A 15,208-nucleotide genomic window follows, 5' to 3' on the forward strand; every position below is an offset into this window, starting at 1 on the left:
ATCTCCTCTCCTACAACCGTTTTGCAAGGTGGAGAGTGAAATCTCTTTGGAGGATGGTCTGCTCTTGAGAGGAGACAAGCTCATTCCACCACATGTTTTCAGAGTAGACATAATAAGGAGGGCTCATGAAGGACAACTATGGGCCACGCTCACCAAACGGCTCGTCCGGGACACCTTTTGGTGGCCTGGAATGGACACAGAAGTCGATGAGCTGGTCAGTGAGTGTTGTGTGTGTGGAGCGACGGACACGAGTCTTAAGGTGTTTACTCCTCCTATGCTTCCCCTTAAATGCCCTGAAGGTCCATGGTTAAAGGGGGGAATTGATGTCATGGGACCGTATGATACTTTGTCAGAGCACTCTAAATATATTTTGGTTCTCGTAAGATATGCTTCCAAGTGTCCTGAAATCAAACTTGTCAAGTATGCCAACTCCAAGGTAATCCTTGAGTTCCTCAAGGAGGTGTTCATGAGGGAAGGGTTTCCGGAGTTGTCGTTTCTGAGAATGATAAACAGTTTGTGAGCAGTGATTTTCAGTCCTTCTTGGAGCTCTCTAGAGTCAAACATTTGAGGAGTTCCCTTTATCATCCCAAGCTAAAGATCTTGTCGAGAGGATGAAATGTGTAGTAGGGGAGTGTGTCAAGTGGGCCAGACAATCATGATGTCAGTCAAGCCCTCAGCAGTATGATTTGGTTCTACAGGACCACACCTCATTCTTCTACTAAAATATCACCATTCAAACCCATGAGGGGGAGAAAGGCGTGCACAACTTTCAGGCCTGGATCGATGTCAAGGTTGTTGAAGTCTGATTCTGATGTGATGAAGTTGATGTCTATTGCAAAGGAGAACATGTATGTGACCCAAACCAAACAGAAAGAATGGTTTGATGCGAAGGAAGGAGTTAAGATTTCGTTTCTAAATGTTGGAGACATGGTTAAAATTAAGTCCAAGAGCATGTGAAGAAAGGTGAAAGCAAGTATAGTAAGCCTGTTAAAGTTGTGAAAATGATGGGTAATGCCATACAAGTTGAGAGAGGGCATTGGTGGAATTTGGCAAAAGTCTCCAAAGTTCAAAATCTCGAGGTCCTTGGATGCTATGATCAAGGTCGTTCCAAAATTTGTTTGGCTCCGCATCAGTTGAACTTGAGGAGGAGTGATAGGACATGTACTAAACCTGTTAGATTAGGGTAATTCTTAGGTCATTGTGTTTTTGTTTTTTTTACATTTGTTTTCTTGTTTTTTTTGTTGTGGAAGAAGGGAAGGTATGTAGTAATGTACTGTGTAAATTATAGTTATAGAGGCTGTTCTTTAAGGCAGCAGCATTTTCTGTTGGAAAGCTGCCTGTTGCTCAGGTTATGGAATGTCAATGAATAAGCTCACAGTTAGAGCTGAGCTGCACTGTGCCGGGTGGAGTCCCCGCTGTTGTGGGCTCCACAACCATGTAGCTAGAAATAAATCTACTTAACTTCATCCTGCTTGCAACATCATTACTACACTAACATTTGATTGGGAACAGCAACATATTTTGTGTTTAGTGTCTGGGAAATTGTCAATAAAAATCCTCTTTAATGGTAACGTTGAATTTTAAGTTACAATTTTGAAAATGCCACTTTTGGAAAGTTGAAGCATACCACCACACTAGGGCAACCCAGTAACCTTCCAGAGGAATGGGTTAAATATAAACACACACAGGAATCCCCAGAAGGAAAAAAAATTCATAAGATGCTTTGTTTGCAAAATAGCAGTAAGAATATCTGCTAATCTTACTATATGCAAAAGATCGCTAGTACAAAATAGATTTTATCAGATATAAGAAGTACTTCTATATATAATGAATATCAAACACAATTTAATAATAAAATAACATTGAGCACAGTTCACGAGCATAGAGTCAAAACAATTATGTTGTGAGTCCCAAAATAGTTTGATCCCAGGTGCCGTGGGGATCAACCAATATTAGTTGTCCCCCTTATAGTCCCAAGTTCTTTGGAGGCTGGGGATTTAAATCTCCTTATGACTCTGCACTTGTGTTATTTTCGTTCACATCTTGGTTTCTATGGTGGGGAACCTCTTCTTTTCCTTCTTTGGCTTGGTTTATTGGAGTACGTGTTTATAGCAATTATTTTATTGTAGGTTCGATCGTTGAGCAAGGGTCTATATGATACCCAACACTTCGTCCTGAGGATGATCCCGTCGTCTGGTCAGACACTTGGGGACCGAAACGCCGATGCAGTGATCACCACATTTATCCAATCATAAGGGGATTTAAATCCTCAGCCTCCAAAGAACTTTTAATGGACTATAAAGGGGACTACATGTGTTGGGTTATCCCCATAGCACCTTGGATCAACCTTTTTTGGGATGTACAAGTAATGATCTTAGTTGAAACATATGATAGTGTGACCCATGGATATAATTGTTTTGAAACTATGTTCATGAACCTCGCTCATTTTAATTTTCTTAATAAATTGTGTTTGATAGTCATTATATAGAGAAGTATGCCTTATATCAGATACAATCGATTTTTCACTTGCTATTTTCTGCATATACTAAGATTAGCTGCTATTCTTACTGCTATTTCGCAAACAAAGCATTTTTGGAAATATTTCTCCCTCAGGGATTTCCTGTGCGTGTTGACTTTTGGAAAGCTGTCATTTTCCTTTCCTAAACTATTTGGTGACTGCAGTCTATCCTATGACGCATGTCTGGGTGTAGTTTGCAGTTGGACTTTGTTTATTTCTCCAAGGAACCCACATAATAGAGGGATTATGTTAGACCTGGCGGTTTCGGGTTGGCTAAGGCTTGCGCCAAAGCCAGGCAGAAACCACCACTCTAGTCAGGGCAAGGAAGTTACACGCCAAAGATAACCCCTGCTCACCCCCTTGGTAGCTTGGCACGAGCAGTCAGGCTTATCTCTGAGGCAATGTGTAAAGCGTTTGCGCGCGCACCCAGCAACAACACCCAAGGCCCACCACAAAGGAAACTCCACACAAGGTATTCTATAAAAATAACCTTTGTATTATACACAACACATTAGATAAAAATACACACTTTACAATGTGCCAACAGGCACGGGCAGAATTTACAAGGGATTATGTACAAGACAGGGCCACCTGGACCACTGTCAGGAATTAGCACTTTTTAGATATTTAGCACACAAAATATATAAAATCACTGTAGCACAAAAATAATATGTATAGCACACAACCAGTACTTACTGGTATCGGGGAAGTACCACCTACGTAACCCTAACTACTTTAGGAGACTGTCACGCAGGGAACTAGAACCTCACTAGCACCACCTGTACTAGGAGAAAGCAACAACCACCTACGTATCACAATACCTGTAGGGGTAATAGAACGTTACACATGATGCATCACATTCAGAGGTGTATGGAAGGAAAAACACATGATGCCTAAAAACATTCAGAGGTGTAAAAGCAATGGCACATGACGCATCAAAACACATTCAGAGGTGCAAGGAAGGAACACACATGATGCATAAAACATTCAGAGGTGTAAAAGCAATGGCACATGATGCATCAACACACATTCAGAGGTGCAAGTAGGAACACAATTGCGCAAAACTCCTATGCCACCACCTGTGGCAGTCCCTGGGCCAACTGGCCTGGAAGGGGCTAGGACGCCCTGCGTTCAACAAGGCAGGGGCAAGGCTGCGCAGGAGGCGCAGTCCAAAGCTCCGAGGGCCCCAACCTAAACGATGCAGCTGCCCACTAAGTGCTGGGCAGCTGGAGAAAGCAAACGTGGGCACCACTGTGCCTGGGAAACAACTCTTGTCGCTCCCGTGGAGCCTCCCTGGGCTCTAAAACAACGAACCGCCCTCTAGAGCCTCAACCGGCTCTGCACTGATACTGTACTGCAACGTTGGAGCCTCGCTGGGCTCGGAAACACTGCCCCCGTGTTCGGGGTCACTCGTGGGAGTCTCACCGGACTCGGTCAAATACTGCCACCACGTTAGAGCCACACGGGGCTCGAGGCACACTGTGGACCTGTTGGAGCGCCACGCGCTCAGAACGACAATGTCCCCCACGTTGGAGCGTCTAGCGCTCTAGACACTCAGGCTCCCCTCTGTTGGAGAGCGGAGCGGCTCTCAGCAACCCCGGGCCCGCGCCGGAGGCGGGGGCTTCTTACAAAAGGAGCCGGTCTGGGACCGGCACCCACGATACTCGGGCAGAGTCCCCAAGCCCTTCCCCACTCACCGGGCCGTCCTCGGGGGACTCCGCTTCTGTTGGCCGCGCTTCCTGGTCGCCGGAGCCCGGGGTGGGCTCCCGCCTGCTCCCTTCCTCAGCGCGACGTCTCTCGGGGCCGGGGAATACGTGCGTCACACCCCCTCCCGCTGAACCAATCACAGCGCGGCAGGGGGATGACGCGACCGGGAACTCCGGGCTGCAGCGGTGATCGTTTCCGCGATAAGAGGGGTGGGCTCCCTCCGTAAATGCAATCCTCGGCGGGGTAGGCACCCGCCGCAGCGATACGCAAATAAGCGGGGTGGGCACCCGCAAGCCGAATCAAAGCGCTTCACAGCGCTACAAGGTGAGCCAGCGCTCGCAGCGCTACAAAGGATCCTCAGAGCGCTCCCAGGCTCTGAGAGACAGCCAGTCCAGGAAAACAGCGCGCCCAGCGCTATAAAGTCCAGAAAGCGCTCCCAGGCGCTACAAGCAATGTTTCAGCAACAAAAAGGTCCTCCAGAGAGCAGGGGGCAAAGGCTGGGCCCAGAGCCAGCTCACAGGGCCCTCCAGCAGGGAGGCAGTCCCCAGTGGCGGTCTCTCCTGGCGCCCAGCAGCAGCAGGCCCCCCCTCAAGTGGATCCTGCAAGAGAACAACTTCTGTGGGGACACAGCCCCTTTTTATACAGTACAAGGCTTTGTCTAAGGTGCAGGGAAGGGGCGAACCAGTTCCAGCAGGTTCCTGAGCACTTTGTTTTGCTCAGCCCCTCTCCCTATTCACTGGCAGGGCTAGGGTCATTAGACGCACCACAGGGGCCGGCGCCAGCATTGTGTGGGGGAAGCCCTGTCCTATTCAGGACCCAGGTACACTCCTCCCCAGCCATTAACATGCTAACTCCCCATTCACCACTGGGTGACTCCTCCTGACTCTGGGGAATTCCCTAGTCCGTCACCTGACCTCACCAGCCAATCGCCAGACAAGCCACACATTTCAGACTGCACACTGAAGTGCCCACTTCTAGAAGTGGCACTTCCACACCAGGTACATGCACGCCGCACACATCAACGCGCAGCATTCACTCCCACGAGTCCGCACATACCAAACACGGGCCTGCACACCCCACGCATCAGGAACTACCGGGACACATACATTCCCCCATGCATTCCTATGGGCGGGCAGGCCAACCTCACAACACGCACGCACTTTACCCTGGGACACAGCGGTAAAGTGCGCAGAAGTCAATAAAATCACTACCCCAGTCACAGTATTAAGCAAAAAGTTTCGGGGTGAACCGGCCAGAAGGGCCAAGTCCAACACAACCCCCTTCCAGCCAAAACGCAGGGTAGACCAATCACCACCGTGATGGACTTCCCTGCTTGGGGCGATAGAACACGGACGCGGGCCCGCCACTGCCGGGACACCCTCCTGTTCTACGCCACGGTGAACCCCTGGGGTTTCTTCTCAAACCACTCTCCGGACCAACTGGGCTACCCCACTGGTACTCCCAAGCTGTCCGCGGCCAAGACCAGGCCCTAGGCCACCCAGGTGCCACTGGTCCTTGCCTAACCACAGAGTGGGGGGTAGTAACCCCTGGCACATAGCAGCCATTCTCCACTCTACCCCTCATCAGGGCAGTTCTAAACTGCCACTGATCCTCCAGCCTAGGGCCCGTACCCTCAGGCTGACCAGAAGTCACGGGTGAGGCTCTCCTCCCCCTACCTCTTCTCCTAGGGTTCCGCCCTCTCCTCCTCTGAGAGGCACCCTCGTAACATACCTCACAAACCAGCTCAGGACCCCTCCCTGAGAACTGGTCTACCAACCTAGGGTTTAACCCCTCAGGTTGCACCGGGGTCAGAGGTGGGCTCTCCCACCCTCTGCACCCCCTTCCAGAGTCCTGCTCCCTACCAACTGGGGCGGTCCCTCTGGAAGAAGAACCGGTCAGGACACTGGTTACAGTAGTCAGACCCTTCTGGTCAGGCTGCTCCTGAACCTGGCCTTCCAACCTCCGGTCTAAAACCTTCGGTGGAATAATTGCCTGGCACTCCAGGACTTCTGGGGATTTACACACCATCCCCCCGAGAGTAACATATGCCTCATATGTTGCATGACCGTCTGCCTGGCGCAGATCTCCCGTCCCCTGTCCACCTGACAGTGCGTGAAGATCCCCCAGGCCAGACGTGTAGTCGCCATGGTCACTTCTAGGAGACTCAGCCCTCCCGGCTGGTCTCTGACCCACTGGCTCCTCCACCGGGGAACACAGCCCCATGCCACTCCTCTCGCTGGACTTCTGTACCCTCCCTACTGGAGCGGTACTGCCCGACACTAGGACCACAGGAGCCCTGCTTACAGGCGCTCCAGGTCCTCTACTCACTAGGTGATCCTCCTCAAATGGGCTAACAGGACAGCCTAGGTCCCCAACTTGGTGTTCCCTCCTGAAACCACCCAAGTCCTGAGGCAGGGTTTCGTACGTCCGGGGACCCTCGGTCACCCACTTACTCCCGCTCCACTGAGCCAGGCCGTAAGCCCCTACACCCTCCTCGCTACCCTGGGACCTAGCTGGGCTACACGGAGCCTCTTCCACCACGCTGGGCTGGAAGGTACCTGAACCACAACTTGAGTCACTAGTGTGGGAAGAACTATCCCATTCCTCATCATAACTGGGGGCCTGTTCCCATCGGTCTGCTTCCGCTGCCAGCTCCCACGGATCAGTGTGCCCCCATGCTAACAGGTGTTGGCGCAACTCGGGATAAAAACTACTGGATAGCTGCTCTCTGACGAGTAGATCATATAGTTTTTCAAAATCCTCCTTCGTGCTACCCCATACCCAATCAAACAGTGCATCCTCGCATTCCTCCACAAACTTCTCCCAAGACTGGTGAGTAGGGGTGGGCGGAATTTGCGGAATTAACCTTCGCAAATTATCGCGAGAATGTTTAAAATTATCGCAAACAAGCAGAAATATCGCGAAGATGCGGAAGTTTTTTTCCGGCATGTTCGCGCGATTTTCTGCATGGTTGCGGGTCGCCAACTTACCCATGTGGCTGCTTGCGGGCGCGGCCATCTTGTTTTGAGTTGTTCTCGCGGTGCATGATCGCGAGAAGAAAGACGTGATCGCGCGACGCATGACGTCACTGCGGGCGCGAACTGTCGCGAGACAGCGCAAATGGCTAAAAACAATACAACATCTCATGGAGAACGCGACCGGATCAAGAAAACTTGTCGGCGAACGCAGGGATTCAGGTAAGGCGATCGCGCGCGCGCGAGAATGTATCATTTTACAGCGCGAGCAAGAAACAAATTATCGCCAAGCTGCGGAAACCGGAATTTTTGACATTTTCGCGCTCTCCGCGGAACGCAAAAATGTCAAATTATCGCAATTTCCGCGAACGGAACGAAATTTTTGCCCAGGCCTACTGGTGAGGCAGCTTCTTCCTGCCCCTGAACTTCAACCTACATTCCTCCTCCCGGGAACTAGGTACCATACTGGGGGAACTGGGAATGGGACTCTCAGCACTGGTCTCTCTATTGCTGCCACCACTGGACTCAACCCTCCCTGGGGAGCCCAGAAAACTACCACTGCGCTCTGGGGACAACTTACCCTCTAGAGCTAATCTCTCCCTGGCGAAGGCCCTCTCAGCCTCCGCCATCCTCTCCTGCGCTAAGACCCTCTCGGTCTCCAGCTTTTTCTCTGCCATAGTCAGCTGCGCCATCCCCCGGGCATGCTCCAACCTGAGCTTCTCCATGGCCAGCTGATGCTCCCTCTCTTCCCTCCTATCTACCCACTCCTCTGGGAACAGGGAAAGGGATGGGGTGCTGCTCCTGACACTGGACCCAGCAAGGGACTCCCTATCTATGGGGTCTTCACTCTCTACTGGCGTCCCTGTCAGGTAACCTTCCTCCTCCTCAGATTCCTCAGGGCTCCCCTCAGACCCACCACCCTCTCGGCGTGCGGCCCGGGCCCTATCTTCCTCGCTGCGCTCCCGCTCCCACTCCTCCTTTTGCCAAAGGATCAGGTTGTCCCTCAGTTTGGACTGGGTATCTGACTCACCCACCTCTATGTCCCTCTCCTCACAGAACCTTACCAGCTCCAACCTACTGTACCTGAACAGACTACAGAAGTTAAAAGCAGGCTCCATTTTGGCGGACGTTCTTGAGAAGAGTTTAACACAAGGAACCTGGGGGTCGGAGCTACACAGGAGTACACAATTCACAAAAGGTTTCAGTGAGCTCTCTATCCTGGAGAACTCACACTCACTGTCTAATGCCCCACACACCATCCACACACAACCCTCCCCTCGGACTGGTAAGGCAGTTTCTACCACCCCTGATCCCTCAACCTGACCACCACGTGACACAGGTACCAAACTCTGGGCGCAGGGCGGGGGACAAATGTACTGGACACAATTACACAATGATACCTTAAGGGGAAATAAAGGAACTTCAAAAACAATAATCCCTAATATGTGATTTATCTAATGCAGAGTTTTGCAGTGTAGCCAGTCGCTGCTGCGGTACAGCGCAAACGCAAGTCCAAATCCTACCGCTGCCACCAATGTTAGACCTGGCGGTTTCGGGTTGGCTAAGGCTTGCGCCAAAGCCAGGCAGAAACCACCACTCTAGTCAGGGCAAGGAAGTTACACGCCAAAGATAACCCCTGCTCACCCCCTTGGTAGCTTGGCACGAGCAGTCAGGCTTATCTCTGAGGCAATGTGTAAAGCGTTTGCGCGCGCACCCAGCAACAACACCCAAGGCCCACCACAAAGGAAACTCCACACAAGGTATTCTATAAAAATAACCTTTGTATTATACACAACACATTAGATAAAAATACACACTTTACAATGTGCCAACAGGCACGGGCAGAATTTACAAGGGATTATGTACAAGACAGGGCCACCTGGACCACTGTCAGGAATTAGCACTTTTTAGATATTTAGCACACAAAATATATAAAATCACTGTAGCACAAAAATAATATGTATAGCACACAACCAGTACTTACTGGTATCGGGGAAGTACCACCTACGTAACCCTAACTACTTTAGGAGACTGTCACGCAGGGAACTAGAACCTCACTAGCACCACCTGTACTAGGAGAAAGCAACAACCACCTACGTATCACAATACCTGTAGGGGTAATAGAACGTTACACATGATGCATCACATTCAGAGGTGTATGGAAGGAAAAACACATGATGCCTAAAAACATTCAGAGGTGTAAAAGCAATGGCACATGACGCATCAAAACACATTCAGAGGTGCAAGGAAGGAACACACATGATGCATAAAACATTCAGAGGTGTAAAAGCAATGGCACATGATGCATCAACACACATTCAGAGGTGCAAGTAGGAACACAATTGCGCAAAACTCCTATGCCACCACCTGTGGCAGTCCCTGGGCCAACTGGCCTGGAAGGGGCTAGGACGCCCTGCGTTCAACAAGGCAGGGGCAAGGCTGCGCAGGAGGCGCAGTCCAAAGCTCCGAGGGCCCCAACCTAAACGATGCAGCTGCCCACTAAGTGCTGGGCAGCTGGAGAAAGCAAACGTGGGCACCACTGTGCCTGGGAAACAACTCTTGTCGCTCCCGTGGAGCCTCCCTGGGCTCTAAAACAACGAACCGCCCTCTAGAGCCTCAACCGGGTCTGCACTGATACTGTACTGCAACGTTGGAGCCTCGCTGGGCTCGGAAACACTGCCCCCGTGTTCGGGGTCACTCGTGGGAGTCTCACCGGACTCGGTCAAATACTGCCACCACGTCAGAGCCACACGGGGCTCGAGGCACACTGTGGACCTGTTGGAGCGCCACGCGCTCAGAACGACAATGTCCCCCACGTTGGAGCGTCTAGCGCTCTAGACACTCAGGCTCCCCTCTGTTGGAGAGCGGAGCGGCTCTCAGCAACCCCGGGCCCGCGCCGGAGGCGGGGGCTTCTTACAAAAGGAGCCGGTCTGGGACCGGCACCCACGATACTCGGGCAGAGTCCCCAAGCCCTTCCCCACTCACCGGGCCGTCCTCGCGGGACTCCGCTTCTGTTGGCCGCGCTTCCTGGTCGCCGGAGCCCGGGGTGGGCTCCCGCCTGCTCCCTTCCTCAGCGCGACGTCTCTCGGGGCCGGGGAATACGTGCGTCACACCCCCTCCCGCTGAACCAATCACAGCGCGGCAGGGGGATGACGCGACCGGGAACTCCGGGCTGCAGCGGTGATCGTTTCCGCGATAAGAGGGGTGGGCTCCCTCCGTAAATGCAATCCTCGGCGGGGTAGGCACCCGCCGCAGCGATACGCAAATAAGCGGGGTGGGCACCCGCAAGCCGAATCAAAGCGCTTCACAGCGCTACAAGGTGAGCCAGCGCTCGCAGCGCTACAAAGGATCCTCAGAGCGCTCCCAGGCTCTGAGAGACAGCCAGTCCAGGAAAACAGCGCGCCCAGCGCTATAAAGTCCAGAAAGCGCTCCCAGGCGCTACAAGCAATGTTTCAGCAACAAAAAGGTCCTCCAGAGAGCAGGGGGCAAAGGCTGGGCCCAGAGCCAGCTCACAGGGCCCTCCAGCAGGGAGGCAGTCCCCAGTGGCGGTCTCTCCTGGCGCCCAGCAGCAGCAGGCCCCCCCTCAAGTGGATCCTGCAAGAGAACAACTTCTGTGGGGACACAGCCCCTTTTTATACAGTACAAGGCTTTGTCTAAGGTGCAGGGAAGGGGCGAACCAGTTCCAGCAGGTTCCTGAGCACTTTGTTTTGCTCAGCCCCTCTCCCTATTCACTGGCAGGGCTAGGGTCATTAGACGCACCACAGGGGCCGGCGCCAGCATTGTGTGGGGGAAGCCCTGTCCTATTCAGGACCCAGGTACACTCCTCCCCAGCCATTAACATGCTAACTCCCCATTCACCACTGGGTGACTCCTCCTGACTCTGGGGAATTCCCTAGTCCGTCACCTGACCTCACCAGCCAATCGCCAGACAAGCCACACATTTCAGACTGCACACTGAAGTGCCCACTTCTAGAAGTGGCACTTCCACACCAGGTACATGCACGCCGCACACATCAACGCGCAGCATTCACTCCCACGAGTCCGCACATACCAAACACGGGCCTGCACACCCCACGCATCAGGAACTACCGGGACACATACATTCCCCCATGCATTCCTATGGGCGGGCAGGCCAACCTCACAACACGCACGCACTTTACCCTGGGACACAGCGGTAAAGTGCGCAGAAGTCAATAAAATCACTACCCCAGTCACAGTATTAAGCAAAAAGTTTCGGGGTGAACCGGCCAGAAGGGCCAAGTCCAACAGATTACATGTGCCTGGATGGGCCATCAACTGGCAGAATGGGGAGAGCTGGGCACATCCCCACTTGCAACTGAAAAGGCTGTGCCCTGCCTTCACACAAAGGACTTCTCACCCCTGCATTGTTCATGCAGCCAGCTTGGAACCAGGTCAAGGGAGTCAGAAAACTTGCCACACTTCAAAGGGAATTCGCTTGAAACTTCTCCTACTTAAAAGAAGGCACCATGTATGAAAATGGGACCCTCAGACCCACTTTTTAGTATACCTTTTGACCTGTGGAAGACTCAGAAGGACTGCTGTGCTGCTTTGCAAGAAGGGCTGCTACTCTGCTACCCTGTTGCCTTGCTGCTTGCTGCCTGAGTGAAAAACTGGACTGCATCTTGAACACAGGGCCACCAGAGTGAATCCAAGGGCTAGTTGTCTGGCCTCCTGATCAGAATCTCAGGGGTAGAATAGGCTTTAACCCAGCACCTGAACTTTGTCTGCTGTCCCCAAGTGTTGCCACCCCATTCCTGGACCCTTGGAAATGGTCCTGAAGGTACTCTGCCCCAGTACTTAATTTGTAAAACAGTGAATGCTGGTGCTCAAAGTTTAGCTCAAAAGCTTGTAGGCAGCAGTATGAACATCTGGGATGCCGCATATCAATGCTGTGTACTCTTAACTCCATATCATGCCTATTTCATTCATCAACAGACGCCCCCTTCCCTTAAAAAATGCTTCTTTTTTTTATTACTGCTTTCTTCCTTTGTCACTGTTTTCCATCCTTCTCGTTATTTCCCCATTTTGAGTTTTCTCTTTCTTCTTTGGGTGAAAGTTTGTCGAAGAAAACTAGGTAGCGGTCCCCATAACTAAGAGTCAGTGGGCTCGACCTGCAACAGCCAGTTCAAATTAAGCCCTGAGAAAGCATATGTAATCTAGCTTTCTGTCGTGTTCAGAGTCAAACTTCCCAACTAGGTTTAGGCTATACATACACCGGTACATACATTCATTTAAACCAAGAATGTGCCTGTGCTCACAGGGTTAACACATATAAACTTATCTGTAGAGTAAGAGCCGGTTAGCATATAATGAATAAGTATGTGAAAGCCATACATTGTAATACAGTAGAGATGGCAGAAATTGCAGGCACTAGAAAGAGTACCTGCACTTTCTGAAATTAAAGATGGAGACATTTCAGTAACTCACTATGGCTGCAGTTCCAGCCAGATTAGAAGCATTGTACAAAGGCACCAGAGATGACTGCAGTCTCACTTAGCAAAGGTGGCTGCACTCAGAGGCGCTAGAGATCCCTTCACAGTCAAAGAAGACAAGATAAGCAGATGAGCTAAAATGAGGGTGAACGCTTGGGTGAAGCGACAAATTAGGGAGCTCGTGGTGATGAAGCCCAATCTCCACAATGGGAGCTCCGCTACTCTGAAGTAACCCTGGGCATAGTTTGTGAAGTAGTGCTATGCGTAGCTACGCGAAGTGCACTTCGCACTACGCAAGCTACACGTAGCTTCGCAAACTGCGTTGTGCACTGTGCAAGATGCTGTTCGCACTTATTGCACAGTGCCGGATGCTTGTCCGCACTGTGCAATCAGTGCAAACTGCATCTTGCACAGTGCAAGCGGTCGTTTTCTGCCGCTCAAGTAGATTTCTACTCGAGTGGCAGCTTTCTCAACGCGGACTGGTAGTTTCTCATGGCGAGCAGTCGCGAGCATACACGATCAGTCGCAATGAGAAACCTGACCTCCCCGCGTTGAGAAGCTCGCCGGGAGGTTTATTTTCCATGCTCGCGATTGGCAACTTGATGTTGCTGATCGCGAACGAGGAAAAAGTCTTGGCGGGATGTCATTTTGCTTGCTCGCGGTCGCCAACTTGGCGTTGAGGACTGCGAGCAAGCAAAAAATGACCGCTGCACTATGCTACGCGTGTTTGCACTGTGCTATGTGCAATTTGCGTAGTGCGAAGTAGCGCAAACTTCGCAAACTACGCAAGCGTAGCGTAGTGCTTTGCCCAGGCTTACTCTGAAGATAACCGGCACCAGATAAATATCAGTGCAGAACTTATGCAGGTCCATTGCGAGGGAAAAGAAGGCAAATCTACTGGAGAAAATGTGGGAAAGCAGCGAAAGGGTCAGCAAGATGCTCTGAAACACACATTTTGTCAATGATTCAAATAAAACTACAACAGGCCGATTCTGAACAGGGCTGCACTTCGTCTTGGGCCCAGACCACAAGCATGCAAAAGACAAAATGAGTTATGTATGGCCTGCTTCAACTGGATTAAGTTCAGTACATGCCATCTGTTAAAAAAGTATGCCACGCACTTTTAATTTACTCAGATGTCACATTAAATTTGTCCCGAGATTTGAACTTTCTCAGCATGCCTTGCCACCAGCTCACCCATCAACCTGCCCTAAACCATATTTATACAATGGGAATGACATTTTGTGAAACACAGGCGTGCACTACTGACATCACAAACCTGATGCAGTCATCATCTCTGGACCTGAATGAACCATCCTCTGGAGACATCCAGACTGAAGGAGATCAGGAGAAGTACATTTATTTTTAATAACAACTAGGCCCACTGCCCAAGGGGAAACATTATATAGACCCGGCCCTGGTAAATAGGTGCTGGTGCTAAGCACCAGAAACCACTGGCACAAGTTAAGCACTGCCCCTAGCAGTGGTCTAAGCAGAGTCGACGCAGAGTGTCGCATTTCCTCACAGAACTCCGCATTGAAACAACAGCATAATGCATCCCCAACACAGAACTTCGAGTCACAGCTCTGCAGCTCATTAGAACCGACACTGCGTGATGCAGGACTTCGCATTGGTCCTCCTCAGCTGATCTGAATAACTGTTGCATGATGCTGGGCCTCAATCAGCAGCCCGCAGCTCCTCAGAATTGCAGCTGCGCAATGCATCTCCACCAAGGACCGCAGCTCCTCAGAATTGCAGCTGCGCAATGCATCTCCACCAAGGACTATGAATAGACTTCCGTAGCCCATTGGATCCACTGCTTCATGGCACATCTTCGACACAAGGTCTCGCATCACTGCTGCTATGCAGTGCATCCTTGATGTGGGTCTTTGCCTCGCTCCGCAACCAGAATTTAAGGAATTTAAAATGTAAGGATTTAAAGTTCAGCGGGTCTAACTTTTTTTTAGGCACTATTTTCACTTAAATCTTTAAAATTACATATCTCTGGTTTTACTAATTGAATTTTGTGTCGCGATCAGCAACATTATTTAAATAATGTATTAAAATGTACTCTATTTTTCTAAGTAGGTGTAGGGTTTTTCTTGAATTGTTTTGTCACTTTATTACTGTTTGGGTGCTGCATAACTTCTTTAAACATTGCCTCTAAGTTAAGCCTGACTGCTTTTATGCCATGCTACCGGAGGGTAAAGAACAGGTTAATGTAGTGACTATTTTGTGGTTCATCTTGACCAGGATTGTGGCTGTTGCTTAAAAATGGTTCACCTCCCATTCAACAAACAACCTAGTTTCTCACAAAATGCATATTTCAACTTCAAAGCGTGGGTGCAGTGCTCTTCAACAATTTCTTTATGGTATAATCCTTCATTTAATTTGTTTTTTAAAACTGTCAAAATGCCTGCTTTTTTAATGAGCATTTCAGAAAAATAGCTCTTTCCTTGTTCCCTCCATTCACTAATTTTTGTGGAAATAAAGGCATCTTAAACGTAGGAATGAAGTCTTGGTTAGGGATAAAATTGCCTTAACTTTTCCTCAAA

At 50.5% G+C, this 15,208-nt stretch overlaps 1 protein-coding gene across 2 annotated transcripts in view; it reads right to left on the reverse strand.

Moving 5' to 3' along the window:
- LOC146783986 (solute carrier family 2, facilitated glucose transporter member 11-like) overlaps nucleotides 1-15,208 on the reverse strand; it is a 408,912-nt gene that overhangs the window by 118,157 nt on the left and 275,547 nt on the right. The window lies entirely within an intron of this gene.

The sequence above is a fragment of the Triturus cristatus genome, chromosome 11, assembly GCF_964204655.1.
Source record: "Triturus cristatus chromosome 11, aTriCri1.1, whole genome shotgun sequence".
In the NCBI taxonomy this organism is placed as follows: Eukaryota; Metazoa; Chordata; class Amphibia; order Caudata; family Salamandridae; genus Triturus; species Triturus cristatus.